The sequence below is a fragment of the Triturus cristatus genome, chromosome 8, assembly GCF_964204655.1.
Source record: "Triturus cristatus chromosome 8, aTriCri1.1, whole genome shotgun sequence".
In the NCBI taxonomy this organism is placed as follows: Eukaryota; Metazoa; Chordata; class Amphibia; order Caudata; family Salamandridae; genus Triturus; species Triturus cristatus.
In genome coordinates, this window is record NC_140591.1 from 502,860,730 (window position 1) to 502,875,956 (window position 15,227).

The following is a 15,227-nucleotide window of genomic DNA, read 5'->3' on the forward strand; positions in this document are numbered from 1 at the left end:
TTTCACACTATTAATCTCTGTGTGCTGCATAAAATACTTTACATGTTGCTTCGAAGATAAGCCTGACTACATTTTGTACCCAGCTACTGCCTGCTTTTGGACCCAGCAACCCAGAAGTAGGCACACCATAATTTAGGGACTTTCTGTGGATTTTCCTGCAAGGGATTGTAGCAGTTGCTTGAGCAGGGCTCACACTCTAGCCAATCAACAGTGAAAGTTTGTCACAAGCACTTTGATATGTGTCCCATTACTCTGCCATATTTTGTACAAATAAAAGGCAGTAATTAACTGTCAGTTAGGTAGGTATCTAGTTCGTTAACTGGTGCCCTTCTCCCCTGCTTCATAACTGTTAAATATGTGACAGGCATGAAACCAGGAAGCTAGTCCTTCCTGGGATCCTTTAGAGAACCGTGGACCTTTGAAGATTTTGCCTCTCATTCCCTGAATGGGAGAAATGTGACAAAAACGAATTATTCGTGTTCAGTGTTGATCCAGCCCAGCAGCATTTGTTAGCAAATACATTTAAAAGGGCATGAGAAATGAAGTGAGTTTTCACTACTTCTAAGAGCAATTCTAGTGACATTTGTAATAAAAAATATATTGGCCAAAATATTTATTCTCATTAATTGTGTTTCTAAAAAGACTTTAGCCGTATTTGTAAGAGGCTTCACAAGTTTGCCAACATGTAAACACCTGCTGTCTCTTTCTATCTTAACATAGACTTTGCTCCCTTGCTACACTTTTTACTTGTAAGAGGTTATGGCCCTTATATTTTACATTTACACATTATTCAGCTAGTTCTTGAATTCTAAAGTCATATTGACACCTGAAATCTAATGTCATATTGAGCAGTCAGGAGCCTCTACATCGTAGTTAAAATAAGCTAAATAATATTGAATCCAGAACATCGGCTTACATTATATTGACAAGGTAAGCACGTATGGAGGTACAACTATCAAATTGTATTGTATTGTATTAACATTTATATAGCGCAAGACTGCGACCCTACGGGTATGCAGGCGCTCTGACAGAACGGGTCACTTATGCTGAGGGGGAGAGGTCCGGGATCATCAAGCTGCTGGAAAGAGCCAGGTCTTAAGGCTCTTTCTGAATGCCATTAACAAATCTGTCTGTCTAAGCCCCTGTGGGAGCTCGTTCCACATCCGTGCTCCAACCACGCTAAAGGCCCTCCCACCCAACCTTGAGCGTATAAACCTAGGTTGCGTCAGCAAGCTAGCAGTAAAAGATCGCAACTGTCTTGTGGGGGAATAGCGTGTGAATCTTTCTTGGAGCGGGACCGGGCCCCTCCCATAGGTTGCTTTATGGACTAAGCAAAGGGACTTAAAGAGAACCCTCTCTCTAACTGGCAGCCAGTGGAGATCACGCAGCGCCTGAGTAGAGGAAGAATTGTACTTGCGATTTAACGCCAGCTTCGCCGCAGCTGACTGAACACGCTGTAGCCCCTGCAGAATGTATTGGGGGGCTCCAAGATACAGGGAATTGCAGTATTCTAATCTGCTTAGCACCGCGCTCCTCACAACCATGCTTCGGGAGTCTACGGGCAGCAGTAGAAGAATTCGGCGTAAGAGCCGAAGTAGCCCAAAGCATATGCTGGCTGTCTTATTAGCCTGCGAATCCAGCTGGAGATTGCTGTCAAATAGAAAGCCGAGATTTTGTACCACGCTGACTGGGACCAGTGGAGCTTCATCCGGAACAAGCCTGAGGTCCACTGGTAGGCGTTGAATCTGCCTTATCGGCGCAAAGTACACCAGCTCGGTCTTATCTATATTGAACTGCAGGCTATTTCTTTGTAGCCAGTCGATGGTCCGCCTCATGCAACTATGAAATTGCTCAAGGGGAACTGCCTGTTTCCCTTCCAATGAAAAGAATAATTGTGTGTCATCAGCATAATTAATTAGCTCCACCCCGAACGCCTTGATGATTGGAAGGAGTGGCTGTAGATATATGTTGAATAAGATGGGGCTAATGCTAGAGCCCTGCGGTACTCCAAAGGCCACCGGAGTTTTTCTGAGGAGAAAGGTCCCAGAGTCACCATTGGATGTCTTCCCGCCAAGTAGGAGCGAAGCCACCGTAGTGCCCGGCCCTTCATCCCAAACTCCTCCAGATGCTCCAGCAGGATTGTGTGACTAACTGTGTCAAATGCAGCTCACACATCCAGGAGCACCAAAACTGGTGCTCCCATTGTCAGCCCGCATTCGCATATTATCCAGCATAGTGACCAGTGCTGACTCCGTTCCGTGGCCGGGAGGGAAGCCAAACTGGTCCTTATCCAGCAGATGGTTTTCCTCTAAGTAGTCCGAAAGGGACCTACTTACAACCTTTTCTAAGATTTTAATAGGAAAAGGGAGGAGAGAAATGGGCCGGAAATTAGCTGGAATAGTTGAATCCAGAGTTGGTTTTTTGATAAGGAGGGAGACCACTGCATGTTTCCAATTCTCTGGAACCAGACCCACTTCCAGAGACTGGTTGCAGATCTGGCGCAGCCATGGAAGGGTCAGGTGACCATAGAGCTTCCATGCCCTATGGGGCAGGGGGTCAAGAGGTGAACCAGAGGAGATACTGTGAGCCGTTGTAACAAACGACACGTCCATAAAAGAAGGGAAAGTAGTTAAGGAACAGTGGCGGCTCGATCTCTCATTGGCCAACCCCTTGTCTAACTCCTTGTCGGCTGTAACACTATCCTTAAAAAGATCAGTTATCTTAGCCACTTTATCTTTGAAGTGGTTAGCAATCTCATCACACAGCTTTTGTGATGCTACTGCTTTGTTCTCGAGACAGTGCGGAGCCGAAATGGACCTTACAATTTTGAACAGTTCCTTTGCCCCATTTGAGGCTTGCACTATAGAGTCAGCATAAAAATTAGCTTTTCGCTCCATAATGAGCTGCTTATATCTGCTCTGTGCTGATTTTATTGTCAGCTTGTCCATGTCCAGGTATCCCTTCCTCCATTTCCTTTCCGCCTGTCTGCAGAGCTGTCTTTGCGCTCTCAGATCATCATCGGTCAAATACGTGTACCCCAAATTGTCATTGTTCTCTTTGTGGCAAGGGTCTTTGAACCTGGTCTCTGATCCTGTCATCCCTGGTGCAGCATGACCACAGAGGGTGGAGACAGCATTGTGAAAGGGAGACACAGCCTATTCAGGTGCAAGCGAAACTCCTCCCACCACTCTAAATGCAGACCAGGTCCATTCAGCCCAGTGATAAGTCACCCAGGCAAGGCATGTCATACCTCAACACCCCAGTGACTGTCTAGAGTGAATGCACATCCCCAGCTCCTGTCACTCCAACACCAGACACTGAATGCACAAACATTCGGATGCACACAGGATGGTAAATTAAGAAAATACCCACTTTGTAAAAGTGGCATTTTTAAATACTGAATTTAAAAACCACCTTCACCAAAAGGTGTGTTAATAAATTCTGAGTTCAGAGAGCCTATACTCCATTTTCCTATCTTGTTCCTATGGAACTCTACACATGAATAAGGTTACACTGCCTTTTAATAGTGAAAAACGAAATGCAGTTTTTCACTATCAGAAAATCTCACACACACCAGTACATGTTCTATCTTTCACACGCCCGCAGTCCGTGGAGGTAACAGTGGTGTGGCATTAGGGCTGGGCAGGGGGGATTTCAAAGGACGATGACGAGAGAAAATTCATTATTTATTTAATTTTCACTCTGCATCATCCCTCTAAATCCCCCCCACCCGGCCCCACCACTGTTACATGCACGGACCGCGGCTACTTTTACATAAACTGCACCCTGCACATGGGGGTACCGTGGGCCTACCTTAGGGGTGCCTTATATGTAAGGAAAGGGAAGGCATGGGCCTGGCAAGTGGGTGCACCTATCAGGGAAACATGGCAGTTTAAAACTGGGCACACAGACAATACAATGGTACGTCTGAGACACAATTACAGGGCTACACATGTGGATGGAACAACCAGTGCTGCAAGCCCACTAGTATCATAGAATTTACAGGCCCTGGCACACACCATGCACTTTACTAGGGACTTACCAGTAAATCAAATATGCCAATCATGGATAGCCAAGATTCTCACCCCTTCAAGAAGGAGGGCACCAAGGTATAAAAAGGGGACCTCAGACACAAACTCTTTAGTACACTTCTGCTTTCCTGCCCTGCTGCCTTCTTGCCTGGGAAAGAAGGACTGGACTTGCAACTTGAACCCAGGACCACCAGACTGACTCCAAAGGGATAATATGCTGACCTACTGATCAATCTAAGCCTGAGGGCCGGAGAAGAGTCCCTTCAACTTGGAGCTACACCTGCACACAGGCTGAGTGAGTACTGACACACCAAGTGGTGTCTGCCAGTCCTGGACCCTCAGAAGTGGTGCTGAAGATGACCAGATAGCCAGAACACAAAATTGGGGACTTAGAAAGAAACTGTTTGGCAAGAAACTGCCCTGAGAACAAAGAGGAGACTGGGCCCAACCTTCTTGCCTATCCGCCCGAGGTGCATCACCAATCAGATTGACTTCACAGCTTCTCCGGCTACATTCTTCTCCGCAGCCACAAATCCGTTTCAGCAGTCCTTTGCCAGAGGGGTGTCCGACCTCGTGGAATTGTCTTAAGCTAGAGTCTTCTACTTTGTCCCATCGGAGATTTTCAACTTCAGTTTCAGAGACTAAGTCCAAACATACAAATCTTCACCGCAGCTTTGAACTAAGGCTATCCCACAAAAACACTTCCCGCTCAGACACCTCCTACAGCCTTGCCCCGCTGAACCTTACCTGAACCTTACCTGAACCTTACCTTCTCAGATAATTTTTCTCAGAGTTTTTTTAAGTTCAAAGGTATGTGCTGACCAGGCCCAATCCACTGCTCCATTCCAAACTGTGCTCCATTGCGATCAGTCATTTTTTTCTATTTTGACCCACTCTTGCACCACTGGGATGTAGCTCGGATCATTTAGGAACTAGTTTCCACTAAAAACTATAAAAGTTCATGACTCCGGAACTACTGATTGGGATTTTGTCATTTTGGTGACAAATAATTTATTCCAATTTACTCTATATTTTTAATTTGGTGTGGGATTTTTTTTTGTGTTCTATTTTCACACTATTAATCTCTGTGTGCTGCATAAAATACTTTACATGTTGCTTCGAAGATAAGCCTGACTACATTTTGTACCCAGCTACTGCCTGCTTTTGGACCCAGCAACCCAGAAGTAGGCACACCATAATTTAGGGACTTTCTGTGGATTTTCCTGCAAGGGATTGTAGCAGTTGCTTGAGCAGGGCTCACACTCTAGCCAATCAACAGTGAAAGTTTGTCACAAGCACTTTGATATGTGTCCCATTACTCTGCCATATTTTGTACAAATAAAAGGCAGTAATTAACTGTCAGTTAGGTAGGTATCTAGTTCGTTAACTGGTGCCCTTCTCCCCTGCTTCATAACTGTTAAATATGTGACAGGCATGAAACCAGGAAGCTAGTCCTTCCTGGGATCCTTTAGAGAACCGTGGACCTTTGAAGATTTTGCCTCTCATTCCCTGAATGGGAGAAATGTGATAAAAACGAATTATTCGTGTTCAGTGTTGATCCAGCCCAGCAGCATTTGTTAGCAAATACATTTAAAAGGGCATGAGAAATGAAGTGAGTTTTCACTACTTCTAAGAGCAATTCTAGTGACATTTGTAATAAAAAATATATTGGCCAAAATATTTATTCTCATTAATTGTGTTTCTAAAAAGACTTTAGCCGTATTTGTAAGAGGCTTCACAAGTTTGCCAACATGTAAACACCTGCTGTCTCTTTCTATCTTAACATAGACTTTGCTCCCTTGCTACACTTTTTACTTGTAAGAGGTTATGGCCCTTATATTTTACATTTACACATTATTCAGCTAGTTCTTGAATTCTAAAGTCATATTGACACCTGAAATCTAATGTCATATTGAGCAGTCAGGAGCCTCTACATCGTAGTTAAAATAAGCTAAATAATATTGAATCCAGAACATCGGCTTACATTATATTGACAAGGTAAGCACGTATGGAGGTACAACTATCAAATTGTATTGTATTGTATTAACATTTATATAGCGCAAGACTGCGACCCTACGGGTATGCAGGCGCTCTGACAGAACGGGTCACTTATGCTGAGGGGGAGAGGTCCGGGATCATCAAGCTGCTGGAAAGAGCCAGGTCTTAAGGCTCTTTCTGAATGCCATTAACAAATCTGTCTGTCTAAGCCCCTGTGGGAGCTCGTTCCACATCCGTGCTCCAACCACGCTAAAGGCCCTCCCACCCAACCTTGAGCGTATAAACCTAGGTTGCGTCAGCAAGCTAGCAGTAAAAGATCGCAACTGTCTTGTGGGGGAATAGCGTGTGAATCTTTCTTGGAGCGGGACCGGGCCCCTCCCATAGGTTGCTTTATGGACTAAGCAAAGGGACTTAAAGAGAACCCTCTCTCTAACTGGCAGCCAGTGGAGATCACGCAGCGCCTGAGTAGAGGAAGAATTGTACTTGCGATTTAACGCCAGCTTCGCCGCAGCTGACTGAACACGCTGTAGCCCCTGCAGAATGTATTGGGGGGCTCCAAGATACAGGGAATTGCAGTATTCTAATCTGCTTAGCACCGCGCTCCTCACAACCATGCTTCGGGAGTCTACGGGCAGCAGTAGAAGAATTCGGCGTAAGAGCCGAAGTAGCCCAAAGCATATGCTGGCTGTCTTATTAGCCTGCGAATCCAGCTGGAGATTGCTGTCAAATAGAAAGCCGAGATTTTGTACCACGCTGACTGGGACCAGTGGAGCTTCATCCGGAACAAGCCTGAGGTCCACTGGTAGGCGTTGAATCTGCCTTATCGGCGCAAAGTACACCAGCTCGGTCTTATCTATATTGAACTGCAGGCTATTTCTTTGTAGCCAGTCGATGGTCCGCCTCATGCAACTATGAAATTGCTCAAGGGGAACTGCCTGTTTCCCTTCCAATGAGAAGAATAATTGTGTGTCATCAGCATAATTAATTAGCTCCACCCCGAACGCCTTGATGATTGGAAGGAGTGGCTGTAGATATATGTTGAATAAGATGGGGCTAATGCTAGAGCCCTGCGGTACTCCAAAGGCCACCGGAGTTTTTCTGAGGAGAAAGGTCCCAGAGTCACCATTGGATGTCTTCCCGCCAAGTAGGAGCGAAGCCACCGTAGTGCCCGGCCCTTCATCCCAAACTCCTCCAGACGCTCCAGCAGGATTGTGTGACTAACTGTGTCAAATGCAGCTCACACATCCAGGAGCACCAAAACTGGTGCTCCCATTGTCAGCCCGCATTCGCATATTATCCAGCATAGTGACCAGTGCTGACTCCGTTCCGTGGCCGGGAGGGAAGCCAAACTGGTCCTTATCCAGCAGATGGTTTTCCTCTAAGTAGTCCGAAAGGGACCTACTTACAACCTTTTCTAAGATTTTAATAGGAAAAGGGAGGAGAGAAATGGGCCGGAAATTAGCTGGAATAGTTGAATCCAGAGTTGGTTTTTTGATAAGGAGGGAGACCACTGCATGTTTCCAATTCTCTGGAACCAGACCCACTTCCAGAGACTGGTTGCAGATCTGGCGCAGCCATGGAAGGGTCAGGTGACCATAGAGCTTCCATGCCCTATGGGGCAGGGGGTCAAGAGGTGAACCAGAGGAGATACTGTGAGCCGTTGTAACAAACGACACGTCCATAAAAGAAGGGAAAGTAGTTAAGGAACAGTGGCGGCTCGATCTCTCATTGGCCAACCCCTTGTCTAACTCCTTGTCGGCTGTAACATTATCCTTAAAAAGATCAGTTATCTTAGCCACTTTATCTTTGAAGTGGTTAGCAATCTCATCACACAGCTTTTGTGATGCTACTGCTTTGTTCTCGAGACAGTGCGGAGCCGAAATGGACCTTACAATTTTGAACAGTTCCTTTGCCCCATTTGAGGCTTGCACTATAGAGTCAGCATAAAAATTAGCTTTTCGCTCCATAATGAGCTGCTTATATCTGCTCTGTGCTGATTTTATTGTCAGCTTGTCCATGTCCAGGTATCCCTTCCTCCATTTCCTTTCCGCCTGTCTGCAGAGCTGTCTTTGCGCTCTCAGATCATCATCGTACCAGGGAGCAGACGGTTTATCCCTAATTCTTATCTGTTTCATCGGGACTAGATGATCTAGGTCAGCAGTGATAAACTCACAGTAGGCATTATAATTCGCCTCCACCGTATTGGAAGCCTGATAGAGGCTAACTGTAGGAGGAGAAAGAAGGGTGCCAGCTTTTGCGAGTTTGGACCAGTTTCTGCCTTCCCGATACAATACTGCGGGTTCAGCTTGGGCTGAGGTAACAGCTATCAACAAGTTAAAATGAATAAAATAATGGTCAGTCCAAATTTGGGGCTGAATGTTTAGGAGTCTAGCCTCGGACTCATGTGCGAAAAGGAGATCAAGTATGTGGCCTCCCTTATGAGTAGGGGAGGTGACTAATTGCTGAAGGCCAAGACTATTGCAGGTATACATCAAGTCCCTTAACTGGTTCTTCATGTTAGCATTATCCCACCAGTTAAAATCGCCCAGAAAAACCAGTTTGGAGTGTGATAGTGACAGGTTGGTGATAGTATTCAAATCTATACTTCCCTCTACATACTTACTATGACAACATAGTTGTAGTCTATATTGTGAAATCTGTGTTGTGGTTAATTGATATTTCAACCATGATATAGTGATATGCAATCGATTTAGCTAAAACTGGTTCCTTTGTAATGTTGACACTGCGTGTGCCCAGTTTAAAATGACTGTCTTCAGCCCATGCACAAGGAATTAGTCCCATGAGTGAGTGGAAAACGCTCCACTGCAACCCATCTGGTATAGTTATTCTGCACATTACCAATGAGTTTTTTCAACACTTAAAATGGCCCTACACAGAAGGTAAATGTGAGAATTAGGCTATCCAAAATGCTTATTAAGAGTTGTTAGACTCCTGTCACAGCACAGAGGTCCAGAATGCGAGCAATCTGGGTACCAAAAAATGTTGTAATACAAAGATGAAAAATATATGTGAGATACTGTCTACAGGCACAGATTCAGAAACTTGAAGTCAATCATTCATATACAGAAGGGTGATAAAAAGAAACTGTATTGAGTGCAAAAACTAATGGCTCTGTTATTCAATGGGAACTTGGGACACTGATGTAGGTGTTCTTCTAAGGAAACCATGGCACAGACCACCTTTACAGATATCAGTCCTGCAGTTTCACCAATCAAAACAATCAATATGGTTTTAGTGGAAAAATGCCTTTGCTGGATAGGCCTACTCAGATTACATGAAACATGATGAGAACCCACTAGCCCTGATTGTCTATCAGGCACATCAGGAGGTCCTTATCAAGAATAAGAGGAATATTCGAGATTCAGCTGTATGACAAGTGTAGAAATTATTAAGTATAAAACCTTGCATAAAATACTAATGTGTAGAAATATAAATATCAAAATACACTCTCTGGGTTACTGGGTTGCCCCTTTATCTCTAACACATACACTATAGACTCAACCTGTGCAACTAAAAAGAATACATTCTTCTGACTACAAAAAATGCAGTAAAACTACAGCTGAACTCTCAACATGTATGATAAACCTCAAGTGTAGCACATTATCTATCTTCTTTGAAATTATTTCATTTTTACACAAAATTGGGCAGTTTATTATGAGAGCCAATTCACAAAGGTTCTGTGCGCTCATGGTGGAGGCCCCACAGTCGTGGCCGGAGCCCGGAATCGTAGTGCGTCTTCCGCAATGTGTAACTGCAGCACAGAGATCCTGCCACAAGTGTGGGCTCCTCCACCATGACTGCGGGGCCTCTGCCATGAGCCTCTCTTAACCCCTTCGATGCTCATGACGGAACGGTTCCGTCATGAGCATCGGTTGGGCTGTGCTCATGACGGAACCGTTCCGTCATGAGGACAGCCCCCGGGGGAAGCGCTGGCGCTCCCCCCCTTGTGCCTCGATCTTGCCCCCCTTTACGGGGGTGGCAGCGGAAGAGCTTCCGCTGCCACCCCCGACCCCCCCCGAGCCCCCCCACGCTTTCTGATGACGTCAGCGCGCACAGCGCGCGCCGGCGTCATCAGGAAGCGTTGGACGCGCTGGAATCCATTTCTTCCAGCGCGTCCAAGGGGAGCAGAGGTAGGTGTTTGTCGTCCGGTGGGGGCCGCGGCGGTGAAATCTGTAGTATTGAGGCATCGGGGGAGAGGAAAGAGTATTTCCTCTCCCCCGATGTCTCAATACAGGGCATTCCTGCTCCACGATCGCGCACAGCGTCGCGATCGTGGAGTAGGGATGCCCCACTAGACACCAGGGATTTAGTATTTCGAATTTGGGAAGCGACCCCTTAGGCAAGGGTCGCTTCCTTGGGGATGAAAATTTGGCGAAGTCTTTTCTGCCCCCCCTGGGGGCAGATCGGCCCGCTTTCTGCGCGTTTCTGCCCCCAGGGGGGGCAGAAAAGCCCACTAGACACCAGGGATGTCGTTTTTACTATGTAGGAAGCGACCCCTTAGGCAAGGGTCGCTTCCTTGGGGGGCCCAATAATTTGAAGACTTTTCTGCCCCCCCTGAGGGCAGATCGGTCTTCTTTCTGCCCGTTTCTGCCCCTAGGGGGGGCAGAAAAGCCCACTAGACACCAGGGATGTCTATTTCGTTATGTAGGAAGCGACCCCTTGGGCAAGGGTCGCTTCCTAGGGTGGTAAAGTGAATAGAAGACTTTTCTGCCCCCCCTGGGGGCAGATCGGTCGTCTTTCTGCCCGTTTCTGCCCCCAGGGGGGGCAGAAAAGCCCACTAGACACCAGGGATGTCTTTTTCTTTATGTAGGAAGCGACCCCTTGGGCAAGGGTCGCTTCCTTTGCGGCCTATTTATTTAGAATACTTTTCTGCCCCCCCTGGGGGCAGATTGGTCGTCTTTCTGTCCGTTTCTGCTCCTTGGGGGGGGGCAGAAAAGCCCACTAGACACCAGGGATATAAATATTATTGTAGGAAGCGACCCCTTGGGCAAGGGTCGTTTCCTTGGGCCCCTAAATGTTTTGAAGACTTTTCTGCCCCCTCTGTGGGCAGATCGGTTTTATTTTTTTGCCGTTTCTGCTCCCATTGGGGGCAGAAAAGCCCACTAGACACCAGGGAATTAGTTCAATTAGAAATAGAAGTGACCCCTCGCTTCCAGGGTGCAATTTGTTATATGTATTTGGCTCACCTGCCCCGGGACTGAATAGCCTTTTTTTTCCTGCTGTTTTCTGCCTGACCTGGCACACAAACCGATTGACCATTTGGGTAGTGACATGGCATGTTATAATGTTTATTGTTATATTTTTTGTGATTTCCAATTGTAATGTTTTTTTTGTTTACTTTTTTGTTCTAGGTGAAGGCTTTTCTTCTGTTCACGGTGACGTTTTGGTTCTGGTGGTTTTGCTGATTGTGTAGTTTGGTAAGAGACTGTTTTTTTGTACAATGCAAATGTGTTTGATTTCTCTGCCTGTTTTTTTTTGCAAATGGTGTAATAATAGCAGTATGTTTGGTTTTTGAGTTTCAAAAACTTTTTGCATTGGTGCACGATGTGTATTTTGTTGTCTTGTGAGTAATTTGTTTTTTTTTCTTCTTTCTAGTTTGATATCGTTGGTCTTTGCTGTGTCACTGCAGAGTTTGTTTCTGGTGAGTGCAGCTGTCTCTTTTGAATTTGGATTGTATAGTTTTTGAGTACATTGATCTTATTGATATAAGGTACACATTTCTTTACTTACTTGGTTTGCACATTGTTGGTTGTTGTTGACTTGTTTGTGCAGTCTTCCATCTTAGTAGGTATAATGGCTAGCCGCAGGATGACTGCTCAGCAGGTTGTTGGTTTGCTGTTTGAGTCTTCCTCTGATATTGGGTCAGAGACTGACTCTGCTTCTGAGGGAGAGGGGGCAGGGGACGATTCTGGCAGTGAGTTTTCTCTCCGTATGGGGTCATCGGATGATGAAGATACTCTTAGTGCGGATGAAGTGCCTGTGTTAGAGGAGGAGACTGATGTGCCGATAGTGCGGCAAGAGGCATCTGGGCTGCACCCTGCGGCTGCAAGGCTTCCCGTTGGTGTAGTGCAGCAAGAGACATCTGGGCTGCAGGCTGGGACTGCAAGGCTTCCCGTTGGTGTAGTGCGGCAAGAGGCATCTGGGCTGCAGGCTGGGGCTGCAAGCCTTTCCGTTGGTGTAGTGCGGCAAGAGACATCTGGGCTGCAGGCTGGGGCTGCAAGTCTTCCCGTTGAAAGTGATGACCTCTGGGTTGCCCCTGGCATGGTGCAGCCGGAATTTCCTGAGTTTACTGGTGTTCCAGGGTCTAGAGTGAATACCGAGAACTTTTTGCCTGTAAATTTTTTTCAGTTGTTTATGGACGATGTGTTTTTGGCAGAGATTGTTGAGCAGACTAATTTGTATGCCGAACAGTTTTTGAGGGACAACAGTGCCAGTCTTAAGCCACACTCTAGAGCTACCCGGTGGACTCCCACAAATGTTGAAGAGATGAAGAAGTTCTTGGGTTTAACTTTTTTGATGGGCTTGCTAAGGAAGCCATCATTGGCTTCATATTGGTCTAGCAGTCCCTTGATGGCAACGTCTATTTTTCCGGCAGTCATGAGTCGTGACAGGTATTTGCTTCTGCTTCGGATGATGCACTTTGTAGATAATGGTTTAGCGTTGCCACGAGATCACCCTGATTGTGACCGTCTTTTTAAGATTAGGCCTGTCCTTGATCACTTTGTTGATCGATTTTCTGAGATTTATGCCCCTGGTAGAGAAATTGCAGTGGATGAGTCTTTGGTGTTGTTCAAGGGCCGCTTGGTTTTTAGGCAATACATTCCTAGTAAGAGGGCACGCTATGGAATAAAGCTGTATATGCTGTGTGACAGTAGGACTGGATATGTCTCTAATTTCAGGGTGTACACCGGTAAGGAATCTAGGTTTAACCTCCCTGGTTGTCCGTCCACTTTTGGAGTGATTGAGAAAATTGTTTGGGAACTTGGAAGAGGATTTTTTAACAAAGGCCACCATTTATATGTAGATAACTTCTACACTGGTGTACGGTTGTTCAGGGAATTGGCCAAAGTGGACACTTTTGCTTGTGGCACAGTCCGCTGTAACCGTAAAGGTTTTCCGAAAGAACTTGTTTGTCAAAAGCTTGTGCGGGGACAGTGCAGTGCGTTGCGTTGCCAGGAGCTTCTTGCTGTGAAGTTTACAGACAGGAGAGATGTCTACATGCTGACTTCCATCCATGATGAAAGCACTGCACCTGTGACTGTTTGGGGTCAGGTCGCTGAAGCGCGCAAACCTGTATGTGTTTTAGACTATAATAGGTACATGGGTGGTGTTGACAGAGTAGATCAGAGGTTGGAACCTTACACTGCTCTTCGTAAGGCTTACATTTGATACAAGAAGTTGGCTATCCATCTTTTCCACTTGGCAATGTTTAATGCTTTTGTTGTGTTCCAGGATTCTTGCCCTGAGTCAAAGATGACTTTTGCTAAGTTTCAGGAGTCTGTAATAGGCAGCCTTGTTGTAGTGGAACAGGCAAGTGTTCCTAGAGTTGGACTGGTGGAGGATGTTGCTAGATTGAAAGAACGCCACTTTCCAGATCACATTCCTCCCACACCCGCAAAAGATTTTCCCAGTAGGAGATGTAGAGTCTGTTGGCGAAGAGGTTTGCGGAAGGAGAGTCGTATGTACTGCCCCGATTGTCCCTCTCATCCTGCACTGTGTCTCTCTGCTTGTTTCCGAGCGTACCACACGCGTAAAAACTTCTGGGAAGATTCATGAGTGGTAAAGTGAACTGCCTGGTCTGTATTCTTTGGAAAATATGATTCTGTTTCAAGGTTGGTGTTAGTGCAATGTATTTAGTTGCTGATTTTCTGTTAGAAGATTTGTATCTATTTGCAATTTGTTTGTGTTTTTATTTTTTTCTAAAAAAATCCAAAATGTGATGGCGGTGTGTGTAGGCTTGCGCTTGGCTGTTGGTGTGTGTGGACTGGCACTTGGTTGGTGGTGTGCGTGGAATGGTGCTTGGCTGACGGTGTGCGTGGACTGGCGGTGTGCATGGACTGGCGGTGTGCGTGGACTGGTGCGTGGCTGGTGGTGTGCGTGGAATGGTGCTTGGCTGGCGGTGTGCGTGGACTGGTGCGTGGCTGGTGGTGTGCGTGGAATGGTGCTTGGCTGGCGGTGTGCGTGGAATGGTGCTTGGCTGGTGGTGTGCGTGGAATGGTGCTTGGCTGGCGGTGTGCGTGGACTGGTACTTGGCTGGCAGTGTGTGTGGACTGGTGGTGTGTGCGGACTGGTGTTTGGCTGGTGGTGTCCGTGGACTGGAGCTTGGCTGGTGGTGTCCGTGGACTGGAGCTTGTCTGGTGGTGTGTGTGGACTGGAGCTTGGCTGGCGGTGTGCGTGGAATGGTGCTTGTCTGGTGGTGTCCGTGGACTGGAGCTTGGCTGGCGGTGTAGGTGGATTGGCGATTGGCTGCCGGTGTGCCTGGACTGGCGATTGGATGGCGGTGTGCCTGGACTGGCGCTTGGCTAGCGGTGTGCGTGGACTGGCGTTTGGCTAGCGGTGTGTGTCGACTGGTGCTTGGCTGGCTGTGTGTGAGTAGTGACTTTCTGCTGGTCACTACACACACTGCTAGCTGAGTGCCACTCCACGCAATCCTTCAGCCTGTGTAGTTGCTGTGTCTGGATTGTGGGCGCGTGAAAGTGATGGGCCCTTGAATGGCGCTGTGTGCTGGTGTGAGTTTTGTTATGTGATGGGCCCGCGGCTGGCGGTGTGAATGGTTTTGTATGTCTCACACGTATGAAAGGTGTATGAATGGCCTGTAAAGAGGTTGGTGCCTTGTCGTGGCTTTACAGCTCACGAGCTGTGAGTCAATGGTTCAGTTTCTTGCCCTTTCAATTATTACCAGTGCATTTCATGTTTTGTGAAATCACTTGGTAATACAATTTTATCTACTGAACCATCACTCACCCTCGTGCCAAATCCAACCAGTATGTGTGTGTGCTTGCGGGTTAGATGACTGTGCAGTAATATTTGTCTTTCTGAAGCAGGGTGTACCTTGTCCCTTTTTGGTGATTTTTGTACTGTGTTGCTTTTGTACCTGGTGGTGCGAATGGTCTTGTTTGTATCGCGTATGAAAGGTGTGTGAATGGCCTGTAAAGCGGTTGGTGCCTTGACGTGGCT